Source organism: Onychomys torridus, chromosome 3 (genome assembly GCF_903995425.1).
Source record: "Onychomys torridus chromosome 3, mOncTor1.1, whole genome shotgun sequence".
Lineage (NCBI taxonomy): Eukaryota > Metazoa > Chordata > Mammalia > Rodentia > Cricetidae > Onychomys > Onychomys torridus.
In genome coordinates, this window is record NC_050445.1 from 51,746,532 (window position 1) to 51,768,111 (window position 21,580).

The window sequence follows — 21,580 nt, forward strand, 5'->3', positions numbered from 1 at the left end:
GAAATGGAATGCGTCCTCACCAGCCCCTGTGGAAACTGGTGCCTAAAAGAAAAAGGAGATCTGAGAACATGAGGAAAGTTCTCCCATGGGGATCTGAAAGCAACCTCTCACACAGGAAACTCTCCACAGCAAAGAAAGAAATTCAAGTTTCATCAAGCCTAAACAAAAGTCCAGTGTGAGTGAGTGAAGGAACAAAGTAAGTCAGTGAACGGAAGTGGCTTCTCCTTGATCTGGCAAAAAAACAAGTCCCAGCCTTACTGGCCTTGCTTTGTCTCTGAAGATGTCTGCCAAAGGTCTGTAATTCTGTCTGTCTTACCCATTGGTTATGAGGCTGCCAGAAGGTGTCACACAATAACTCAGCTAAGCTACTGGCAGAAAACCAACCAGCCAAACACACAAAGCAAAAACCCTTCCTTTATTTAGGTGGACAAAATGCATTGGCATTGAATGATGCAGCAAATCACCAAGACCTAACATATCTAAAACCTCACGGGACTGGGCACCCCTGAAGTGGTGACCCCAAGAGCCAGACTCCTCTGCCATCCAGAGTTTGAAGCTAAGGTGTCAGTCTGTTATGTTGCAGATTAAAATCTCCTCTTTAGGACCCAGGCCTGTTTGTCTTACTTAGCATTAAGGAAAGTGCAAAGAAGTTGGGTTGTGTGCATGGGGATTCACCAAAGTCACCCTGGAGAGCTTTAGAAATGGCCTTGTAAACCCAAACTATCAAACAGGAAGAACCCTGGCAGTGTGGCTGGAGCACCAGGGTAAGGTTTTCTCTCCATCCACCTTCCGGTTTGTATTTTCCTCCTGCCACTTCGGTAAGAACATGTCCTGCTAACAGGAGAGACAAGCAGCAGACATGGGTCCATCCTCACTTCGGTCTTCAGACTGAAATCCAGAGCCCAAAGTCTAGAACCTAGCCCAAGCTCAAGTGAGTTACAGATTAACAAGGAGAGAGGCATACTTACTGATGTCACTGAGTTTAATTTCATTTTGTTTAAGCGGAGGTCAAAGGACAACTTTGGGGTGTCAGTTCTCTCCTTCTACCATAAGTTCTGGGGGTCAGACTCGACACCACCTTTGCTCAGCGAGTGCTGGTACCTGATGAACCAGCTGGCTCATCCCAGTCCTTCATAAACAATCTCCCTTCATAAACAATCATTTTAAAGGCCCTCCAACCTATAAAAAAAATTAATAAGAAAAAAATCCCACTATTAGCAAACACGAACTTTTTTATCTACATGGCATCATATCTACAATATAAAAGGGAAATAAGTGAAACATAACTCATAATCAGGGAAGGACACAAATGTGGTAAGCAAGGTTCTTAAAGTACAGAATGAAGAGCGCAAAATCACCACGTGAGCGCTCAACTTGTACTTGCAGGGCTAAGAACATCTTACATTCTGCAACTAAGCAACCTCACAAGCCTCAACTTAGTCCTCGCCCTGTCCAAAATAAAGGTAATTGTATTAAAATGCAAGTATCTTGTGACTTTGGTAAGGACTTAAGGAAGTAAACAGACATTGGCATCTGCACACAGCATCACCATGAACTCAAACTCTATAAATGCAGGCTGGGACAAGTGTGTTAAGCTGGTGACTCAGATACCAGGTACTGCTATTGGATTTGTGAGGTTCTCAAATGGTAAACAATTGTCAGTAAGTTCTGAGCAAAGTCAAGTCTCCATCTAATTTGTTGGGAGTTTGTGATCCGGGAAGCGGCACATACACGGTGGCACCTGGCCTGGGACTTGGGGGGTCTGGGGACTGCAGCATTCACATTGTCTACTTGTCAGAACTACTGAACTCACCAGGCAGACAGCTTTTGTACCAAATAGCCTGATGGTCAGGATTTGATCCACACCTCAGAGTATCTCTAATTTCTGTTTCCAGTTTTGACCAGACAGACTATAGTATTTGTAGCACTATGCATGTACACCTCTCCTTGGCTGACCAGACAGACTGTAGTATTTTAACACTATGCATGTACACCTCTCCTTGGCTGACCAGACAGACTGTAGTATTTTAACACTATGTATGTACACCTCTCCTTGGCTGACCAGACAGACTGTAGTATTTTAACACTATGTATGTACACCTCTCCTTAGCTGACCAGACAGACTGTATTTGTAGCACTATGTATGTACACCTCTCCTTGGCTGACCAGACAGACTGTAGTATTTTAACACTATGTATGTACACCTCTCCTTAGCTGACCAGACAGACTGTATTTGTAGCACTATGTATGTACACCTCTCCTTAGCTGACCAGACAGACTGTATTTGTAGCACTATGTATGTACACCTCTCCTTGGCTGACCAGACAGACTGTATTTGTAGCACTATGTATGTACACCTCTCCTTGGCTGACCAGACAGACTGTAGTATTTTAGCACTATGTATGTACACCTCTCCTTGGCTGACCAGACAGACTGTATTTGTAGCACTATGTATGTACACCTCTCCTTGGCTGACCAGACAGACTGTATTTGTAGCACTATGTATGTACACCTCTCCTTGGCTGACCAGACAGACTGTAGTATTTGTAGCACTACGCATGTACACCTCTCCTTGGCCCACAATAAAGCTTCCAATGCAAGCAAAACTGAAGCTCCGCCTGCTTTCCCCACTATGAGACACTCTTGTTCTGTGCCTGCCTTTGAATCTCTGCCAAGCACAGATGACGGGTGCTGCCTCCCTTGTCAGGAAGCTCTGGATGGGAAACAGCCTTTACTTGTTCTTGCTTGAGTGTCTTCACTTATTTCCACGAAGGGAAACAAAACTGTTTATTCTTCCAGGGGTGTCCGCACAGAGTGAGTCCTCTCCACAGAGAAGACCGTGGGAGAAGTAACGGGGTGGCTTTACAGAGGAGAAATGGGAAGAACAGTAGAGCTGAATGGAAAGGAAGCTGTGAGGAACGACACATTACCGCTGTGGTCTCCCCCCCAAACTCAATAAGCCAAGAAAATTAAGCAAGCAAAACTCAACGGAAGAAGAGCAAAACACATCTTGAGCAACACTCCTCAAAAATGTCAAGACATGCCGGGAGGTGGTGGTGCACGCCTTTAATCCCAGCACTCAGGAGGCAGAGGAAGGCGGATCTCTGTGAGTTCAAGGCCAGCATGGGCTACAGAGTGAGTTCCAGGAAAGGCACCAAAGCTACACAGAGAAACCCTGTCTCAAAAAACAAACAAACAAACAAACTAAAATGTCAAGAAATTCAAAATCAAGAACAGTCTAGGGAGATGACCATTATGCTAAATGGCATGTAGTATCCAGAAAAAACAAAATGTCACAACAAAACTAAGAAAATCTAAATAAAATATGAACTTCAGTCAGTAACAATATTAATTTGTTCACAAACAAATATACACAAGATTTTGCTATCTTACAAGTCATGTACAATGTCACTAACAGGGAAAACTGGGTGTGGAACATGCAGGAACTCTTTATAATATCTTCATCATTCTTCTGTAAGTCTTGAAATGGTCTAAAATACAGTCTAATTCCAAAAAAAGAAGAAAAATAATATGAACAGTTGTCACAAAATGTTAGTATACCTTTTAGAGGTTGTGAGCCATCCTGCTATTATTACTATTAAATCCTATGCAGCTTCCTATCCTTTTCTGTATGAGTAAAATCCACCAGAGTTTAAATCATTTTATTGAGCAGAATGAACACAGACGTGAGCCCACCAGATTGTGCCTTTTTGCCCTAATCTACCATTCTGTGAGCTGCGCTTGGCTTCCTACTAGCACATTTACTAAGTAGCATGGGAATTCCTAGAGGAAGGCCCAACTGAACAACTCTACCATGAACTGAAAGTTTTCTCTTCTTTGGCATCTGTGGTGGTTTGAATAAGAATGCTCCCTATAGACTCGTATATTTGAATGCTTAGTCATCAGCAAGTGGCACTATTTGAAAAGGATTAGCAGGTGTGGCCTTGTTGAAAGAAAGTGTGTCACTGGGGTTGGCTTTGAGGTTTCAGAAGCCCATGGCCAGTCTCTCTCTCTCTCTCTCTCTCTCTCTCTCTCTCTCTCTCTCTCTCTGGCAGGATGTAGCTCTCTGCTACTTCCCCAGTGCTAAAAGTACAGCCATGCTCACCATCATGATAACAGACTTGACCTCTGAAACTGTAAGCCAGCCCCTAGGTAAATGCTTTCTTTTATAAGAGTTGCCTTGGTCATGGTGTCTCTTCACAGCCATAGAACAGTGACAAAGCAAAGACACCATTTTTTTTTTAAGCTCCTCCATTCTCTACACAATACATTTTGGACAGAGTTGATTTGGTGTCTGCTTCTCTTTTCCTCTACACTAATACTTCAAAGCAGCAAGGGCAGATACTACATCTTGATCATCACTCAAGTCCTCCACTCCCAAGCACTGAATTCCAGGAGTATGACTCAAGAGTTGACTGATGGACAGTAAGAGGCTAGGGCTGTTCCATAACAAATGCCTTTCTATTATTTAACAAACTCAATAAAACAAGATCTGGAAAGAGACTAATAAAATGGGTCTGAAACTATCCATAAGGTTTATGAGGTTATGGGAAATTTATGAAAGTAAGCAACAGAGTGCAAAGAATTAAGCAGTAAAACTAGGAAACATAATAAAGTTTGTTCATTTTGACTAGGAGTAGAGCTCCTAACGTTTTTCTTATATTTCTCCTCAAAATTGAAGAAAAGGAGGAAACATACAAAGGATATATATATATATGCAACTATGAAAAGGGTGAAAGGTTCTATTAAAGGGAAATCTACTAGTACATAGACAAACTGAAGCTAGACACTAGAAATTGTAGAATGAACTCAAGCTGAAACCAAACTATTCGTCACTTAGAATGTTCTGGCAATAATTATGCTTTGATCATTTTTTCTCATTTAATCTTTATCACAACTTTTGTTTGTTTTTGTTTTTTAAGACAGTGTTTCTCTGTATACCCATATCTGTGCTGGAACTCACTTCGTAGGCTAGGCTGGCCTTGAACTCAGAGATTCGCCTGTCTCTGCCTCCCAAGTGCTAGGATAAAGGCCTTATCACAATCTAATGAAATGCTTACTACTATTATGGTCATTTTTATGGTAACTACTATTAAGATCTTAGATAAACTACTTGAACTCATGTTGATTTTGTGTTAACATGTAGCTTTATCACAGATCAGCAGTTTGAAAGTGGAAATATGGATACAATTAGTGGAAAGACCCAATGGGCATTGGCCAACTAGAAGAGCAAGCTGTCCACAGGACAGAGACTGCCTGACTAATGCCAGTCTTTAACAACAGATCCAATGAGTCAGGAAGATAGGATGGCTGTCTTAATAAGTACCATGAGCCAGAAGCAGTCGTAGTACAGCTTCTGACGTAGAAAACATTTAAAAGCTATCACTGAGGGCTAGCAAGTGCTGTGATGTTCTAAAACCCTCTAAAATGGATTCAGAGTTGGCATTACTTATTCTTACCAATATAGACATAGCCTTACTCCACTAAGCAAGAAAAAATGGAGAATCCGAAGTGTGTTTGAGTTGCTTTGTAATTAATGCCAAATAATAAGATAAAAATAATAATAGAAACCCACAAATAGCAGAGAATTTCCTTTCATATTTTGATCCCACTTCTCCAAAGTATTAATTATTTCTAAAAATAATCATTTCTAAAAGTAAAAACTTCTAACTGTAAAAGTTTCTAAAAGTAACACATTTTCTACCATTAAAACCAGCATTCGATATGTCTCTTATTGACCGGAATTCTACTGCCCTGCTTTGTAAACTTTAGTACCTCCTGCTATAAGAAGCCTAGAACAAGCCGGGCGGTGGTGGCACACGCCTGTAATCCCAGCACTCGGGAGGCAGAGGCAGGCGGATCTCTGTGAGTTCGAGGCCAGCCTGGATTACCAAGTGAGTTCCAGGAAAGGCACAAAGCTACACAGAGAAACCCTGTCTCAAAAAAAAAAAAAAAGAAGCCTAGAACGAGCAATCGCAGGCTGGCCATGCATCCTGCAACATGTAATAGTTTGTTGTTCTCCAAGCCTCTAAGGAAAGAATGAAATCATGTGCTGAGATGAGGAGGGAGGAGGGAGCAGTTATCACTGAAGCACAAGGTGATAAGAATGGCATGTCACTGACAGCTGGCTTTCCACTTAGGGAGCATCTGAACTCAGCTGTTAAAATCTTCAACAAATACTGGTTTCAGGAGTGGCACTATCTGCCTGCATTTACTAACCTTGCCTGTCTAACCAGTGCTACAAAGTTTTTATAAGGCCAAGTATCAAAAATACTCATTCATGAAAACCATGTTTTAAATAAAATATAGTACAATAAATGGCAGAAACAAAAAAATGTAATTCACTGAAGAGATGATAGCTACACATTTTTGTGTATTTTTTAGATATAAACAGAAAAAACTATAGAAATACTTTGTTTACTTCATTTTAAAAATCATTTTTGTTTTATTAATTAACTTATTTGAGACTTTCATACATGAGTACTGTACTTACATCACTTTCACCCCTCCCCTCTAGCTCTTTCCATGCCCCCATTCCTCCTAAAATGACTGACCTTTTCTTTAATTGTGATACACATATACACACATACACACAACCTCCTGGATTCATCAACCTATTTGGACTCACACTGTAATGACCACTTGGAACTGGATAATCTACCACGGAAACTGTCCCTCGAGAAAACTAGTTCTCTCTCCCTCAGCATCCATGGATTGCCTGCTGTTCTTCATTGAAGGCTAGAGCCTTGTGAAACGTCCTCCATCCATGTTATTATGTCAGGTGGTGTTGTCATTATGCAGCTCTTGTGTGGGCACCCGTATTGTGGAGGTTTCGAAGTTGAAACATCACTGTAATGTTTAGAAGGCGCTATCTTGGAGCGGGCATGCTGATCCTCTGGTTCTTACAACCCCTCTGCCCCCTCTTCTGGAGCGTTCCCTGAGCCTCGGGTATAGGGAGTTGTGTTATAGATGTAGCAACTGAGGATGGACCCCCTACAAGCTGTTGTTCTCTGCATTTTGACCAGTTGTGTGTTTGGGGGATGGTTGTTATCTGCTGAAAACAAACAAACAAACAAAACTTCCTTGTGAGGAGTGAAAGCCACACTTACATGTGGGTTTGAGGGTAAATATTTAGGATAGACAGATTTAGGAAAACTGAAGTAGTAGGCTCTCCTCCAGGGTCTACAATCTCTCCAGCCATGGGTAGTTGGCTGGAGATTTCTAGCACTAGATACAAATTCCCATCTACTGAGCAGGTCTTTAGTTCAATTGACAACTGTTGGTTACCCTCAAGATGGGAGTATGACTGTGGCTCCACTGGAAATTTCTGGCTGGCTTGGTCACCGCTGCAGTGCAGGCATTGCAGCTGAGTAGGACTATTGGTTGTTTTTCTCCCTTGGCAGCTGGCATGTGAGAGATAATCTCAAGGAAAAGGCTTCCAGGTCAGCTCCAGCTAGGTTCCTCCAAGTTGTGTGTGCAGTCTGTGATGTCTCCGGCAACAGGGTCTTACCTTCAAGTTCTAGGAAGCACCCAAGGACAATGGTGGTGGCCTATATTGTTCTGAGTCTCTTGGACAAGAATTAAAGGGAGGTTTCTCTTGCCAGGCACTGGTAATTTTTTTTTTTTACATAGTCCATGGATCCTAGGGGAGCACCGTCACCTCATGTTGTATAACTCCATTTAAACTGCATTACGTGTGTGTGCATGTATATTTTTCATTAAGTCTACAAAATAATGTGTTTCCATATGTCTTTTTAAAATACCCTCCTTATTTCTCTCTCCTTACTCGCTCTCCCGGTGTACTACCGACCCTCCCCTGCCAGTTAAATCATTCCTCTCCCCCACATTTGTCCTCTCCCCTTCACAGAGCCCATGTCCTACATCCCTAGAGCCCCCCACCCCCCCCCCCATGGTCCCTTCCCACTTTCCTGGCTTCTGCAGTCACTCCAGGTTATATAATAACAGCTAAAGATTCACAGCTAGGATCCACGAGCAAGGGAGAGCATGTGGCATTCTCTTCCTGGGTCTGGGATATCTCACGCAGTATAATATTTTCTAGTTTCATCCATTTTCCCGAGATTTCATGAGTTCATTTTTCTTTGAAGTTAGCTAGAATTCCATTGTGTGTATGTACCAAATTTTCATTCCCCATGCTATGCTGCTTCCATTTCCTATTGTGAAGAGAACAGAAACGAACATGGCCAAGCAACTACCCCTTTAATAAAATATACTTTGTTCTCTTATTCCAAAGACAAATTGAATAGAAATTGGAAAAGTTTAAGCAAGGAAAAAACTGTAAACATTTTACCAGAGTCCATTGCCAATTACAATACTACTTCAGAATGATACTCCAACTACTTCAAAACAGAGCAACGGCCTCAAAAACGAAAAGTCTCTAACTCTGGAGAACATATAAATCCAGACCCAGATTGCTTGTGTGTGAAAGCTACTACTTCTTTATTAAGAAAATGTTGTGACTTGGGGCATTTTTTCTGTCTATGCTATCTTACATTGTTCAGCTTTTTCAAAATAAAACAAATAAGCCTTGCTCACTGTGCCGTCTAGTTTTATGTCAACTTGACACACACTTCAGTCTTTTAAAAGAAGGGACTTCAGTTGGGAAAATGCCCCCATCAGATTAGCCTGTGGGCAAGCCTGGGGTGAATTTTCTTGTTAGTGCCTGATATGGGAGGGCCAAGCCCACTGTGGGTGGTGCCAATCCAGTACTAAAAGAAAGCAGCCTGGGCGAGAGATGAGGGCCCAGCCAGCAGGCAGCATGCCTCTGTGGCCTCTGCATCAGTTCCTGCTTCCGGGTTTCTGCCTTGAGTTCCTACCTGTCTCAGAATAAACCCTTTCCTCCCCAAGTTGCTTTTAGCCACTGTGTTTTATCCCAGCAATGGAAACAATGACAAAGACACTCACTGATGAGTTCCCTGGACATTCTTAAACTCGCCACTAGTTTGCTCAACTCTTGGGAAAATCTAACGCTCCAGATCTTTTACTAATTTGGAGATGAACTTGGGAATCACAGTTAGGGTTTTTCACTGAGCATTCATATGACGAGTATACTTTCAGTGTTCTAAACTTAGAGGAAAGTAAGTGTTCTCTCAGACACCTGTTGCCTTATTTTGCTAAGGTCTATAATAACTGTCTTAAGCTGTGATTCCTCTGGCCCTAGCTGCAGCTGATAAAATGCTGAAAGAGCACACAGGGCCTCTCACTTTCTTATTTTAACCCACAAGGCAGTACAGGAACCACTAAGAGGGACAGTGAGGCCATATTATATTAAATGATGGATAAGAGTTATTCATGAGGAACTGCCCTGCTGCATAGAAGCAGCAAAAAAAGTTTCATTCTTTCCTATCCTGGAAAACTCAAAATCCTTTATAGATAGAAGTCTTTACAGTGGCAATGAGGATATTGGGGGACAGTATCTCAGGTTCACAAAAGCCAGATATTTAGTAGTGTGGATCCAAATAATCAATAACCCATTAACCTGAGTTCTCTAAGGTTAGAGAAAATATGCAGGTGAATGTTCCCATTGTATATTTTAACCTATTATTTTAGTGTGCAGGCCAAGACTATAGGATACAGGCTTCTGGGAAATCCAGACAGTATACTGTATTGGATCTAAATAGTACTTTATAGTCTAAAAACCACATTGTCAAACTGAAGTAGTGGCACATGCTAGAACCGAAGTACACAGGAGGCAGACACAAGAGGAACAAGAGTTCAAGGTACGCCTGGGCTACATTCAAGACTCCATCTCAAAAACAAAACACCAAGGACGGCGCTTTCTCATTCATTTTGGCATCTCATGTGAGCTACACTCTAGTGAAAGGACCAATTCTACCCTCACGCTGAAAGGCAACTATCAGTGTCCCACAGGTATTTCTTCTACAGGCTATCTTGGATGTGTACACACCCTATAACCTGTGGTCTTTGTCCAGCCACACATTGTGACTCCCATTCCAAGCCCTGATCTAGACTGTCACTGAGCTGGTCTGCTCCATCTCCTCAGGCAGGTTTAGAGGATACCATCCAGGTTCCCTTCTCCCGCTTAGTGATTCCTATTGAGTTTCTCCAGTGGTTTCTCCTCTGACATCACGTGTTCTCTACACACAGGAATGCCCTTTCCTCCCTTATCTCTGAACTTTTGACCAGTCACCTCCAGGAGAATTCTCTAAGATTCAGTTGTAACACAAACATAAGCCCAGTGTTGCGTACTGAGTATTAGGAGGGAAGAAGAAAAACATTGGGTGGTGAGGTGAAACAAGGAAAGGTCCAGAGTGCCACCAGTCTTGGACAGTCTTAAGGATGCCTAATTTAAGTCACCCATCTTTCTGTGTGTCATCACTGGACAACCATAAAAGGAAAAACCAAAGATTAAAAAGTTACAATCCTTGCACTCAAGCTCTTCCAAGTACACTAAGGATGTGTTGTCTTCCAAAAGTACTACAAAAATCTGTGCCAAGGAGAAGAAGCGCTGAATGCCATTGCTTCTATTTTCCTGTGTGATGAAGTCAACACCACTAAAGGGACCAAATGAAAGACTCCACAGAAGCGAGTGGACATAAAGCCAAAAAGCTTGCGTGTATATTTGAAGGTGATGGTGATTAGATGATTTGTTTTATCCGGGAACTACCAAAAAGACAAACACCTTGACACTGGTTCACTTCATCACACTTGCAAATGGTTCTATATTCTGGGTTCTCCTGGACATTCAAACAGGAACCAATGGAAGTGAGGATATTGCCTGAGCAATAATCATAAAGAGTATTCAGAAACTCCCAGTGAAATGGTTAGATGTTAGAAGGGTAGCCAAGGTATCAACAGTTCTGTCATACACCTCATCTTGGGTCTGTTGATTCAGATGAACAAAAAGTTGTGCCCACAATATGTTTTTGCAAAAAACATAGGGCTAATGCATATTAACAAGGACCAGACCTGAGAGCACCACAAGTCTGGGAGCAGACGTTATGGTACAACAGACCTTGAATGTCCAGCAGTGCGGCTGCTACCATGGGGTCTTGGACATGGACACTCAAAGATGCTACAGTGTTGCAAACGTAAGTAGTGGTTCCATGAGGCCTATGTGCAATGCCTTCAAAAGCCAGTGCTGCGAGACAGGTTTTATACATTTTTTTGCTCAGTCTGCAGTTCTGGGTTAGAATATTTCAAAATTCTACCATCAGAGAGTCTAGATATAGTACATATATGCCTTTATAACCTAAATATTATTTACAAGAAATGATTTGAATCTAAACTTGAACTTACAGAATAGATTAAGGAAAATTGATATATACTGCAGTTTGGAGAGGTGGCACTCATGTCCAAATCTTAAAACCATGAGCACGTTCTGAAGTATTAAATGACTATAAGACCATGCTTATGTCTGGGAAGGAAAGAATGAAAAAGGAACATTTGGGAGACTGCAAATTGATGTTCCTCCTATGCCACCAAATGTCACGTTCAAAGTAGAGAAAGAGCCTGAAGGAAAATACCATGAACCAAAAGTCTAATCAAAAACAGCCCTGCAATGAATGTCCAGGGAGGCTGTGACAGAACTGCATCCGAATGTGTGTCTGACTGCAGGAAAGTAAGCCATGGGATGGGAAGGGCAGAAGTCTGAGGTCTTCATTCTAGTCACCTGTGGCTAAGTCTCCAGTTCCAGAGACCCGGAGCCACCTTTATGTTGTTCTGTAGGAAGAACTGAGAGAACCACATTCATCCAGTACCTTGGACGTGGGTTTCCTGGGGACGTCCAGTACAAAAGAAACTCTCTCAGCCGGCACTTCTGAGCATTACCCATCGTCTGACGCTAGAAGAAGACCTGGCACAGGAAGACCTTGGCCTACCACAGTGCCACATTTGCAAAGACGAAGAGGTCACCTCAAAGATGGGCGCTGCAGCCCAGAGCTCAGACGTTGTAAAAGATGACTAATGAAGGCAAGCAAGATTATCAGTTCAGAACTCAACTCAGACATCCCGAATCACCAGCTGGAACAGCTAGACACCTCACTCTCCTCAAAACTCACTACAGCTTCTCTGCATGCTAAAGACAGAATAGCACACAGAGCACAAAATCTGGAGTGGTGGCTCATCGGGTGGCACATTATGGGAAGTGTAGGACCTCATGGAATGGGGAGAAGCTACTGCATCCTGACCACCAGACTGAACAGTTCAAAATTCTAAAAAAAAAGGCTTTTATGATCTTTCCGTTTTAAAAAACATCCCCAAAGGAGGTGATACTAGCCTTGGCATGCATATACTTGTCAATGCTCTAGATATTGTTGTACAAGAGTATCTTTTGAAAATGAAAACAGAAGAAACTTTCACCAAGTTCTCATCCTCACCCATTAACTAAGCTGCTTTTCCCTTAAAATGCACTTTTAAATGGGTTTACTTGCATTTATTAGGACAGTACTCATTTTATTTTGAACAATCTTTAGTCTACACTTCCACATACAGAGAGAATATCAGCTGCATTCATGGATAGAAACACATTTCTCCAAACCAATCCTGATGTGTCAGAGTAACAAAAGCAGGCAATGTCTGACTCATCTAAGAACTCGAAGAAGGCTAATGGCTTGTCTCTTCCTAGCTCCAGTCGCCAGACTGCTCCCAAAGCTAGTATGTGCATACGATGCTATGTCCACTTCCTGTTCACAGGAAGCATGTCTGAAGGCATTGGTGAGCAAGACAGCATGTTAGATGACACATAAAATAAGCATAGATACTTGGAGGAAAAGCCTGACATGAGATGCTTGTGTCCAAATAATAACTGACAGAAAAGACTCAGCTTCAAGTGTACAGGACCTACGTATCCAAATGAATGCATAAACTAAAGAGCAGAAGAATTATTTACTGGACACAGGTCAGAGTGAATGAAATGCACTAGTCCAGTGCTGTGCGATGTATGATAACCTGCACTGTGTTCTGCTCAGTGCTCAGTGCTCACTGCTATCCCACCCATACTGCAAGGCAGACCCAGAAAAAGGGAGGGCACTGCCCCCTCCTAGAGAAAGGAGTCTCATGGAGTAACTTATCCAGTCACCCTACACTTCAGAAAGCAGAATTTCAACTTAAATCAAGTTATAAATACAACACCCCTTTCATTTCATCACAGCTGATATTTGTTTCACCTAATACACATACAATGTTCAGTGTAGAAAGGAGGAACACTAAAGTAAAACTGTCTAGAAAGCAAGTTTCTAGAATGACAAAACTATTTTTACTCAGGCTCCTAGTAGTTTAGAAATGGTTCCTAAATTTAGAAATGGGGACAGGCAAATATATAACTTTCAGTGAAATATTTCTAATCCCATCACATTGTATTTCTGAGTGATGGTTAAATTTCACTATGCTTGCAATATCATCCTGAAAATTTCCCAAGCACGCTTTCCTCTCCTCTCTATCCTCCATACAGACAAGACAACTTACCCAACTTACCCAAGTTGGCAGGGCCCTAAACTACATCCTGGTGGTATAAGGTACTTTACTTTGGAATCAACTGTGATTGACATACCAGGCTATATTGCATAATCAGCTCCTAAGTTATCAATTATTGATGTTTAATTCTTTACATTAAACTTACAGAAAAGACTACAATAGCCTTCCTTTACCCCTAAATAATGGATCCAAATAAATCAATATTTTGGAAAACCAGTAAACAAGACAGACAAGGTCCCTGTCTTCATAGGTTTATAGTCACGAGGGGGACAACATAATTATTTAATAAATAAGAATTATATCCAAGTGTCCTAAGTGCTGTGCAGAAAACTCAAATGTGTTGAGGTAACAGTGACAGATTTAACATTCACATTTCAGACAAGCTTATCAGGGAAAAATTTTTGAAAGAATGAGACGTAGGCAGAAATGTGAACGGTAAGGAGACTACCATCCCAGGATAAAGTGGAAGGGCCGGAGAGATGGCTCAGCAGTCAAGGGCACTGGCTGCTCTTCCAGAGGATCAGGTTCACTTCTTAGCATCCACATGGCAGCTCACCACGGACTGCAGCTACAGTTCCAAAGGACCATATGCCCTCTTCTGGCCTCCACAGACACCCAGGACTCAAGCAAGTAGTACACAGACATAAGCACACACAGACAAACATTCATACACATACATTAAGTGTGTTGGCCAGTGTTCTGTCGATGGGACACAAGCAACAGTCATATGGGAAGTGGAAACTCAATTGAGAAAATGCCCTCAACATACTGGCCTTTGGGTATTTTATTGATTAATGACTGAAGGGGGTGGGCCCAGCTCACCCTGAGCAGTGCCATTCCTGGACATGGGATCCTGGACGGTATAAGACAGCCAAGCAAGCCAGGAAGCAGCATTTTTCAGTGCCTGCTCTATCAGTTCCTGCATCCAGGCTCCTGCCTTGAATTCCCATGCTGACTTCCCTCAGTGATAGACTGTTACCTAAAAGTATAAGATAAAATAAACCTCAACTGCTTTTGGTCATGGTATTGTATCAGAGCGATAGAAATCTAAGACAATAAGCACTTACAATTTCTTAATTTGAAGAAAAAAATCAAGTTGAAAAGAACTCTGGGTTGAAGGGAAAACAAGAACAAAAGCCACACGTTGGCCATATTTAAGATTAGGAGAGTATTCCAGCTGTGTTGGAGGTAAAGATCTAAAGAGAGAGAAGTTCAGACTTGGAGGGGAGGAAGGGGCTCCATCACCCAGCTTTGTCAACAAGAATGCTTTATTTCCAGTGCAATGAGAAGTCATTGAAGAGACCAGTATAAAATCTGGAGTTGTATTCACTAAGAATTAAGCATCAAAAGTGTAGAGGTTAAAAACAAACGTGTATTAATTTAGCATACGTGCTTGCTGCTCCACTCTGACTCAGTGAAGTTCATGTCAAGACACTGGTGCAACACCAATCTGTGCGCTAAAAGAACCCTTGGAGAACATAACGTTATCATTTGACATATGTTACAACTAGGAACTTGAGAAAGGGCCATCGACTCTACTGCTCCATTAATGTGTAGGAGGGATATTTCCAAAAGAAAAGAAATGAGGGTATCTGAGGTATGTGCTAAACTCAAAGCTGACATGAATTAGAAAGCTTGTGTTTTCATACATCAGTGAGTTAGATTTGCAGCACCTACCAAAAAATTCAAGTTTTTGCAGCAGCTATGACCTCAATCTAATGGTAAATTCTCAAGAGGGGCAAATACCCAGGAACTGATGCATGTTCTACTCCCAACCTCACTATATGAACTCTAGTTTGTATACTGAATGAGCCAGTGAACAGCCAGAATCTATGATGTGCAAGAAATTAATGAGAAGGCAAACGGCTTAAGTCCAGAGGAAATGATGACGCAAAGTACACAAATACATGTGCACACAAGCACTGATACATAGAGAAGACATGTCACACTTCATATGAGGCGAAAATGCCAACATGCCTCTCAGATAACACACGGTGAGAGTGAGAGGGGAGGTCTTTCAGTTGAAGAGATCATAAGGTAGCATACAAACTTGTCGTTGAAGGATGGGTGGGTTTACAGCTAGAGGGATGGTTTTAAAGAGCAGCAGAGGCAAAAGACAGATATAAACTGTAATTAGGCCCTCCAGAAAACCAATCTGAAGTACCAATCAGTTTGAGAGCAACCATCTCCAACTTAGAGAAAAACAAAACTGAGTAGTAATCAATATGATTCAAAAACTGTAAGTTTTATATCTGCACTCATACCATAATACAAAGATATTTTAGAATGTAAACAACTTGAAGTTTAGGTCAACTACTGAACCACATCTTTGTTTTCCAAACAGAGTGAAAAAGGTTCCAAAGTTTTTCAAAAAATTTCAAAGATCTTTTAAACTTGATTTTTGGTAAACTGAATTGGAAAATCACTTTAACTGATAAATGCAAATGATGGAAAAGTGCATATTGTTTTAAAGGTTTACTGTGCAAAGTGTTTAAAACACAGTAGCCAAGCCTTGCAGCTTAGGGTAGATGAGGAAGCGCTATTGATAGCACAACATGAAGCAAGTTCTTTTCCTTTTTTTCTTTTTTTGACAAATCTATTTCTTCCAAATAATACCCATGTGACCACTCCAATCTGAAATAAATTTCTGCTTTTCTGGAAATTTAATTCATTTGAAAAGCAACAAGTAATATATCTTATGGTATTTTATATAATCTTGTTCATCCTATTTTCAGTAAATCATAAAATTATTTAAAGACTCTCCATCTAATGTCAGAGTTGACCGTCAAAGCTAATCAGTATTACCTCTATGTTTATTTTCTTCCCTGTCATTTTTTTAATTCATTTTCTATTACAAGACTTGGTTGCCCCTTGTGACATGTTCTCTGCAAGGTCTGTATTTATCATCAGAATCCTGTTCTATGAACTTAATGCCACTTAATGGCACTGCTTCAGTGCCTTGATGATTCAGCCCAGACAGTGAAAGGAGGAAACTGGGGTGGCTTGAAAGAAAATGGCCCCCACAGGCACACATGGAGTGTCACTATTAGGAGGTGTGGTCTTGCTGGAGTAGGCATGACCTTGTTGGAGGAAGTGTGTTGCTAGGGGTGGGCTTTGAGGTCTCAGATGCTCAAGCCTAGCCAGTGACTCACAGTGTCTCTTCCTGTTGCCTGCAGACCCAGATGTAGAACTTTAGGCTACCTCTCCAGCACCATGTCTGCCTGCATGCTCTCATGCTTCCTGTCTTGATGATAATGAACTAAACTTCTGAACTGTAAGCCAGCCCCAACTAAATGTTTTCCTTAGAATTGCCATAGTCATGGTGTCTCTTCACAGCAATATATAAATAATATAAAGACATAAATAGTATAGAGAAACTAAGGCATAAATAATATAAAGAAACTGTGCTATATCTTGAAAAGAATCTTATAGTTATTTCTATGTGGAAAGCTACACATGATACCAGAAAAAAAATTTTTAATTATAGCTGCTCATCAAGGTGCTTTTCTTTTAGTGTTTTAAATTCCACATGATTTCATGGTTCTCCAAATCTGTCTTACACTTTCATGTTTGTGTTTTCTGTTGGGAAGGTCCACTCTTCTACATTCCCAACTCAGAACCAGAATTCTCTTCACTCTCAGAGGCTCAGCTCAGGGAAAATTCCTATTAACTTGCTCTATTCCACTTTACATTATGGAAAAGTGCACTTATGTTATTAATGTCTTAGTTAGTCTGACATTTACACACTTGTACATCTTTCTCATCATATTACCCATGTCACAGTATCCTATGCAAAGGCATCAATGAAGAAATTAATTGTATACATGTAATTATATATGTAAGATAATTGCATATGTAAATCAACACATAGTATATAAAGCACATTTACCACAATCTAATGAGGTCAAAGAATTAAAGTTGTCATATGCAATCAAGATACTGAGGAGACTGCCAGAAGAACAGGTAGACTGCCTGCAGACCTTCTCTATTCTTTCTGTTCCCCTAGACCCAATCCCTCAGGCTCCTCCCCAGTACTACAACAGAACCATCTGCAGCCTACCTTCCCCACTGCTCATATCTCCTGTAGATCCCACAGATCATCTCTTCCGGCCTCCTTAGCCTGACTTGTTACTGTATCCCAGTCCCCAACTCAGGCAGACTCAACAGCAAGCCATGTCTGCTAGAAAACCAAGTGGGCTGCCCAAAGACCTTCTCCACTCTGTCTGCCCCCCTAGACCCAATCCCTCAGTCTCCTCCCTGCTTCTACAACAAATCACCAGCTGAGGCCTTTCTCCCCCCTGCCCAGGTCTCCACCAATCATCCCCTCCTGACCTCTTTCCACCAACTTGTCCCTGCATCCCAGCCTCCAACACCACCAGGCATTCACTGTGAACACAACAGTCAAGTAGGCCAGTAAAAGAGGCAACACACAGGCATCATACTCTGAAAATCCAAAGAGGAAACAAAAACCAAGGAACAAAACACCACCCCAACAAAGACAAACCCAGAAATCAGCACCTAGACCTATAATCACCCAAACCCAGATGCCTAACACCAGCATAAAAACATAATCAATAACACCACCAGAACCCAGCTATCCTATGACAGCAAGATCGGAACATTCCAACACAGCAGAAGTACAGGAAAACTTCATTAAAAATAACTATATGAAGATGATAGAGGTCCTTAAAGAGGAAATGAATAAATCCCTTAAAGAAATCCAGGAAAACACAAACAATTAGAGGAAATGAATAAATCTCTTAAAGAAAGCCAAGAAACAAACGAACAAAAACAGTTGAAGAAAACGAATAAAACTGTACTGTTCAAGACTTGAAAATAGAAATAGAAGCAATAAATAAAACATAAAGTGAGGGATTCTAGAATTGAAAAATTTAGAAATTTGAGCAGGAACTATAAAGGCAAGTTTTACCAACAGAATACAAGAGATGCAAAGGAGAATCCTCAGGCATTGAAGACAGGATAGAAGAAATGGTTACATCAATTAAATCTAAAAAATTCCTGGCACCAAACATCCAGAAAAGCCGGGCAGTGGTGGTGCACGCCTTTAATCCCAGCACTTGGGAGACAGAGGCAGGTGGATCTCTGTGAGTTCAAGGCCTCCTGGGCTACAGAGTGAATTCCAGGAAAGGCTTCAAAGATACACAGAGAAACTCTGTCTCAAACAACAACAACAATAAAATCCAAGAAATCTGAGACATTAGGAAAGGAACAAACAAACAAAAAAATAATAGGGCTAGAGGAACAAGAAGAAACCCAGCTCAAAGGCCCAGAAAATATTTTCAACAAAATCTTCTAAATATTCTAAAGAAGGAGATGCCTATAAAGGCACAAAAAAGCATACAGAACAGCAAATAGATTGGAAAAAAAGAAAGTCCCCTCACTACATAATAATCAAAGCAATAAACATACAGAACAAAGAAAGGATATTAAAAGCTGCAAGAGAAAAAGACCAACATATGATGTCAGATTCATTAGAATAACACCTGATTTCTCAATGGAGACTCTAAAAGCCAGGACAGATGCACTGCAGACTCTAAGAGACCACAGATGCCAGCCCAGACTACTATACCCAGCAAAACTTTCCCAGCACAAATATACCCAGAATACTATACTGTAGATGGAGAAAATAAGATATTCCATAATAAAGTCAATTTTAAACCATAATCAACCCACAAATCCAGCCCTACAGAAGGTACTAGAAGGAAAACTCCTACCCAAGGAGACTAATTACACCTTGGAAAACACAGGCAATAAATAATCTTACACCAGCAAAACTCAAAGAAGGAAAACACACACACACACACACACACACACACACACACAAAAAAAAAAAAAAAAAAACACCACAACCAACAACAAAATAACAGGAATTAACAATCATTGGTCACTTATATCTCTCAATATCAATGGACTCAATCTCCCAATTAAAAAACACAGGCTAACAGAATGGATATGAAAACAGGATCCATACTTCTGCTGCATACAAGAAACACACCTCAATATCACATCAAGGATAGACATTAACTCAGGGTAAAAGGTTGGAAAAACGTATTCCAAGCACTGATCTTCTTGTGGGACTCCTAACAGTGGGAGCAGGGGCTGTTTCTGACTCTTTTGCTGGCTTTTGAGACCCTATTCCGTATACTGGCTTTCACGGCCCAGCCTTTACACAAAGGGATGCTTAGTCTTACTGCAACTCCATATGCCATGTTTTGTTGATCTCCAACCCTGAAGAGAAAGGAGGAGGAGTGGATAGGGTGGGCAGAGGGAAGGTGTGGGGGAGGGACTGGGAGGGAAGGAGGGAAGGGAAAGAGAGAGAGAGAAAGAGATTGGGAGGGAGGGAGGGAGGGAGGGAGGGAGGGAGGGAGGGAGGGAAAGGTAGAAGGGAGGAAAATAGACAGAAAGAGAGATATTCCAAGCAAATGAATCTAAGAAGCAATAAGATGTAGGCATTTTAATATCTAACAAAATAGACTTCAAACCAAAACTAATCAAAAGATATGAAGGACACTACATACTCATCAAAGGAAAAATCTACCAAGATGACATTTCAATTCTAAACATCTATGCCCAAAACACAAGGGCAACCACTTTTACAAAAGAAACACTACTACAGCTAAAATCACATACTGACCCTCACACACTGAGAGTGGGAGACTTCATTACCCCACTCTCACCAATAGACAGGTCATCCAGACAAAAACTAAACAGAGAAATACTGAAGCCAACAGACATTAAAACCAAATGGGCCTAACAGATATCTACAGAACATTTTCACCCAAACACAAAAGAATATACCTCCTCCTCTACACCTCATGTAACCATCTCCAAAACTGATCACATACTTGGACACAAAGCAAGTCTTAGCGGATATAAGGAAATTAAAATAACTCCACGAATTCTATCAGCCCACCATGGATTAAAGCTGGATATCACCAACTGAAACCACAGAAAGCTTACAAACTCATGGAAGCTGATCAACTCTCTACTAAATGAAAAAAAAAAAAAAAATGGGTCAAGACAGAAATAAAAAATAGAAATTAAAGACTTTCTGAAATTCGATGAAAATAAATGCACAGCATACCCAAACTTATGGGCCACAATGAAAGCAGTGCTAAGAGGAAAATTCATAGCACTAAGTGCCTACATGTGAGAGAGAGAGGAGAAAGAGAGAGGGGGGGGGGAGGAGTAGACAATAAGAAATAATCAAACAGAGGCCTTAAGTCAATAAAATTGAAACAAAGAGAACATTAAGAATCAATGAAACAAAGAGTTGTTTCTTTGAGAAAAATCAGTAAGATAGACAAACCCTTATCCAAATTAACTAAAAGACCCAGAGAGAGAATACCCAAATTAGCAAAATCAGAAATGAAAATTGGGATATAACAACAGACAAAAAAATTCCACGGAACCATCCAAATTGGGGGGGGGGGGTGTGTACATAGGTACCACTTACTAGGGTTAAATCATGATTAGATAAATAATTTAAATAGAACTATAATCCTTAATGAAATGGAAGCAGTCATTAAAACTCTCCCCGACCCCCAAAGAAAACCCTTAGGGCCAGATGGTTTTAGCACAGAATTCTACCAGACTTTCAAAGAAAAGTTAATACTGATACTCCTCAATTTATTCCACAAAACAGAAACAGAAGGAACATTGCCATTATGAGGCCACAGTTACCCTGATACCCAAAACCACATAAAGAATCAAAAAAAAAATTCCCTTATGAACATAGATAAAAAAATACTTGCAACCCAAATCAAAGAACACATCAAAAAGATCATCCATCATGATCAAGTAGGCTTCATCTCAGAGATGCAAAGATGGTTCAACATATGAAAACTGATAGATTTAATCTACCATTTAAACAAACTGAAAGAAAAAAGCCACATGATCATCTCATTAGATGCCGAAAAGGCCTTTGGCAAAATCCAACACCCGTTCATGATAAAAGTCTTAGACAGATTAAGGATACAAAGGACATACCTCTCAACATAATAAAAGCAATTTACAGCAAGCCTATAACCAACATCAAATTAAATGTATAGAAACTCAAAGTAATTCCACTAAAATCAGGAACAAGACAAAGTTGTCCACTCTCTCC

The 21,580-nt window shown here is 40.9% G+C and overlaps 1 protein-coding gene and 1 pseudogene across 2 annotated transcripts in view; one reads left to right on the forward strand and one right to left on the reverse strand.

Annotated features, from left to right (window-relative positions):
- The window catches only part of LOC118579446, a 31,280-nt pseudogene extending 19,758 nt beyond the window's left edge, over window positions 1-11,522 (forward strand).
- St7 (suppression of tumorigenicity 7) overlaps window positions 1-21,580 on the reverse strand; it is a 241,731-nt gene that overhangs the window by 213,044 nt on the left and 7,107 nt on the right. The gene's annotated exons all lie outside the window — the stretch shown is intronic.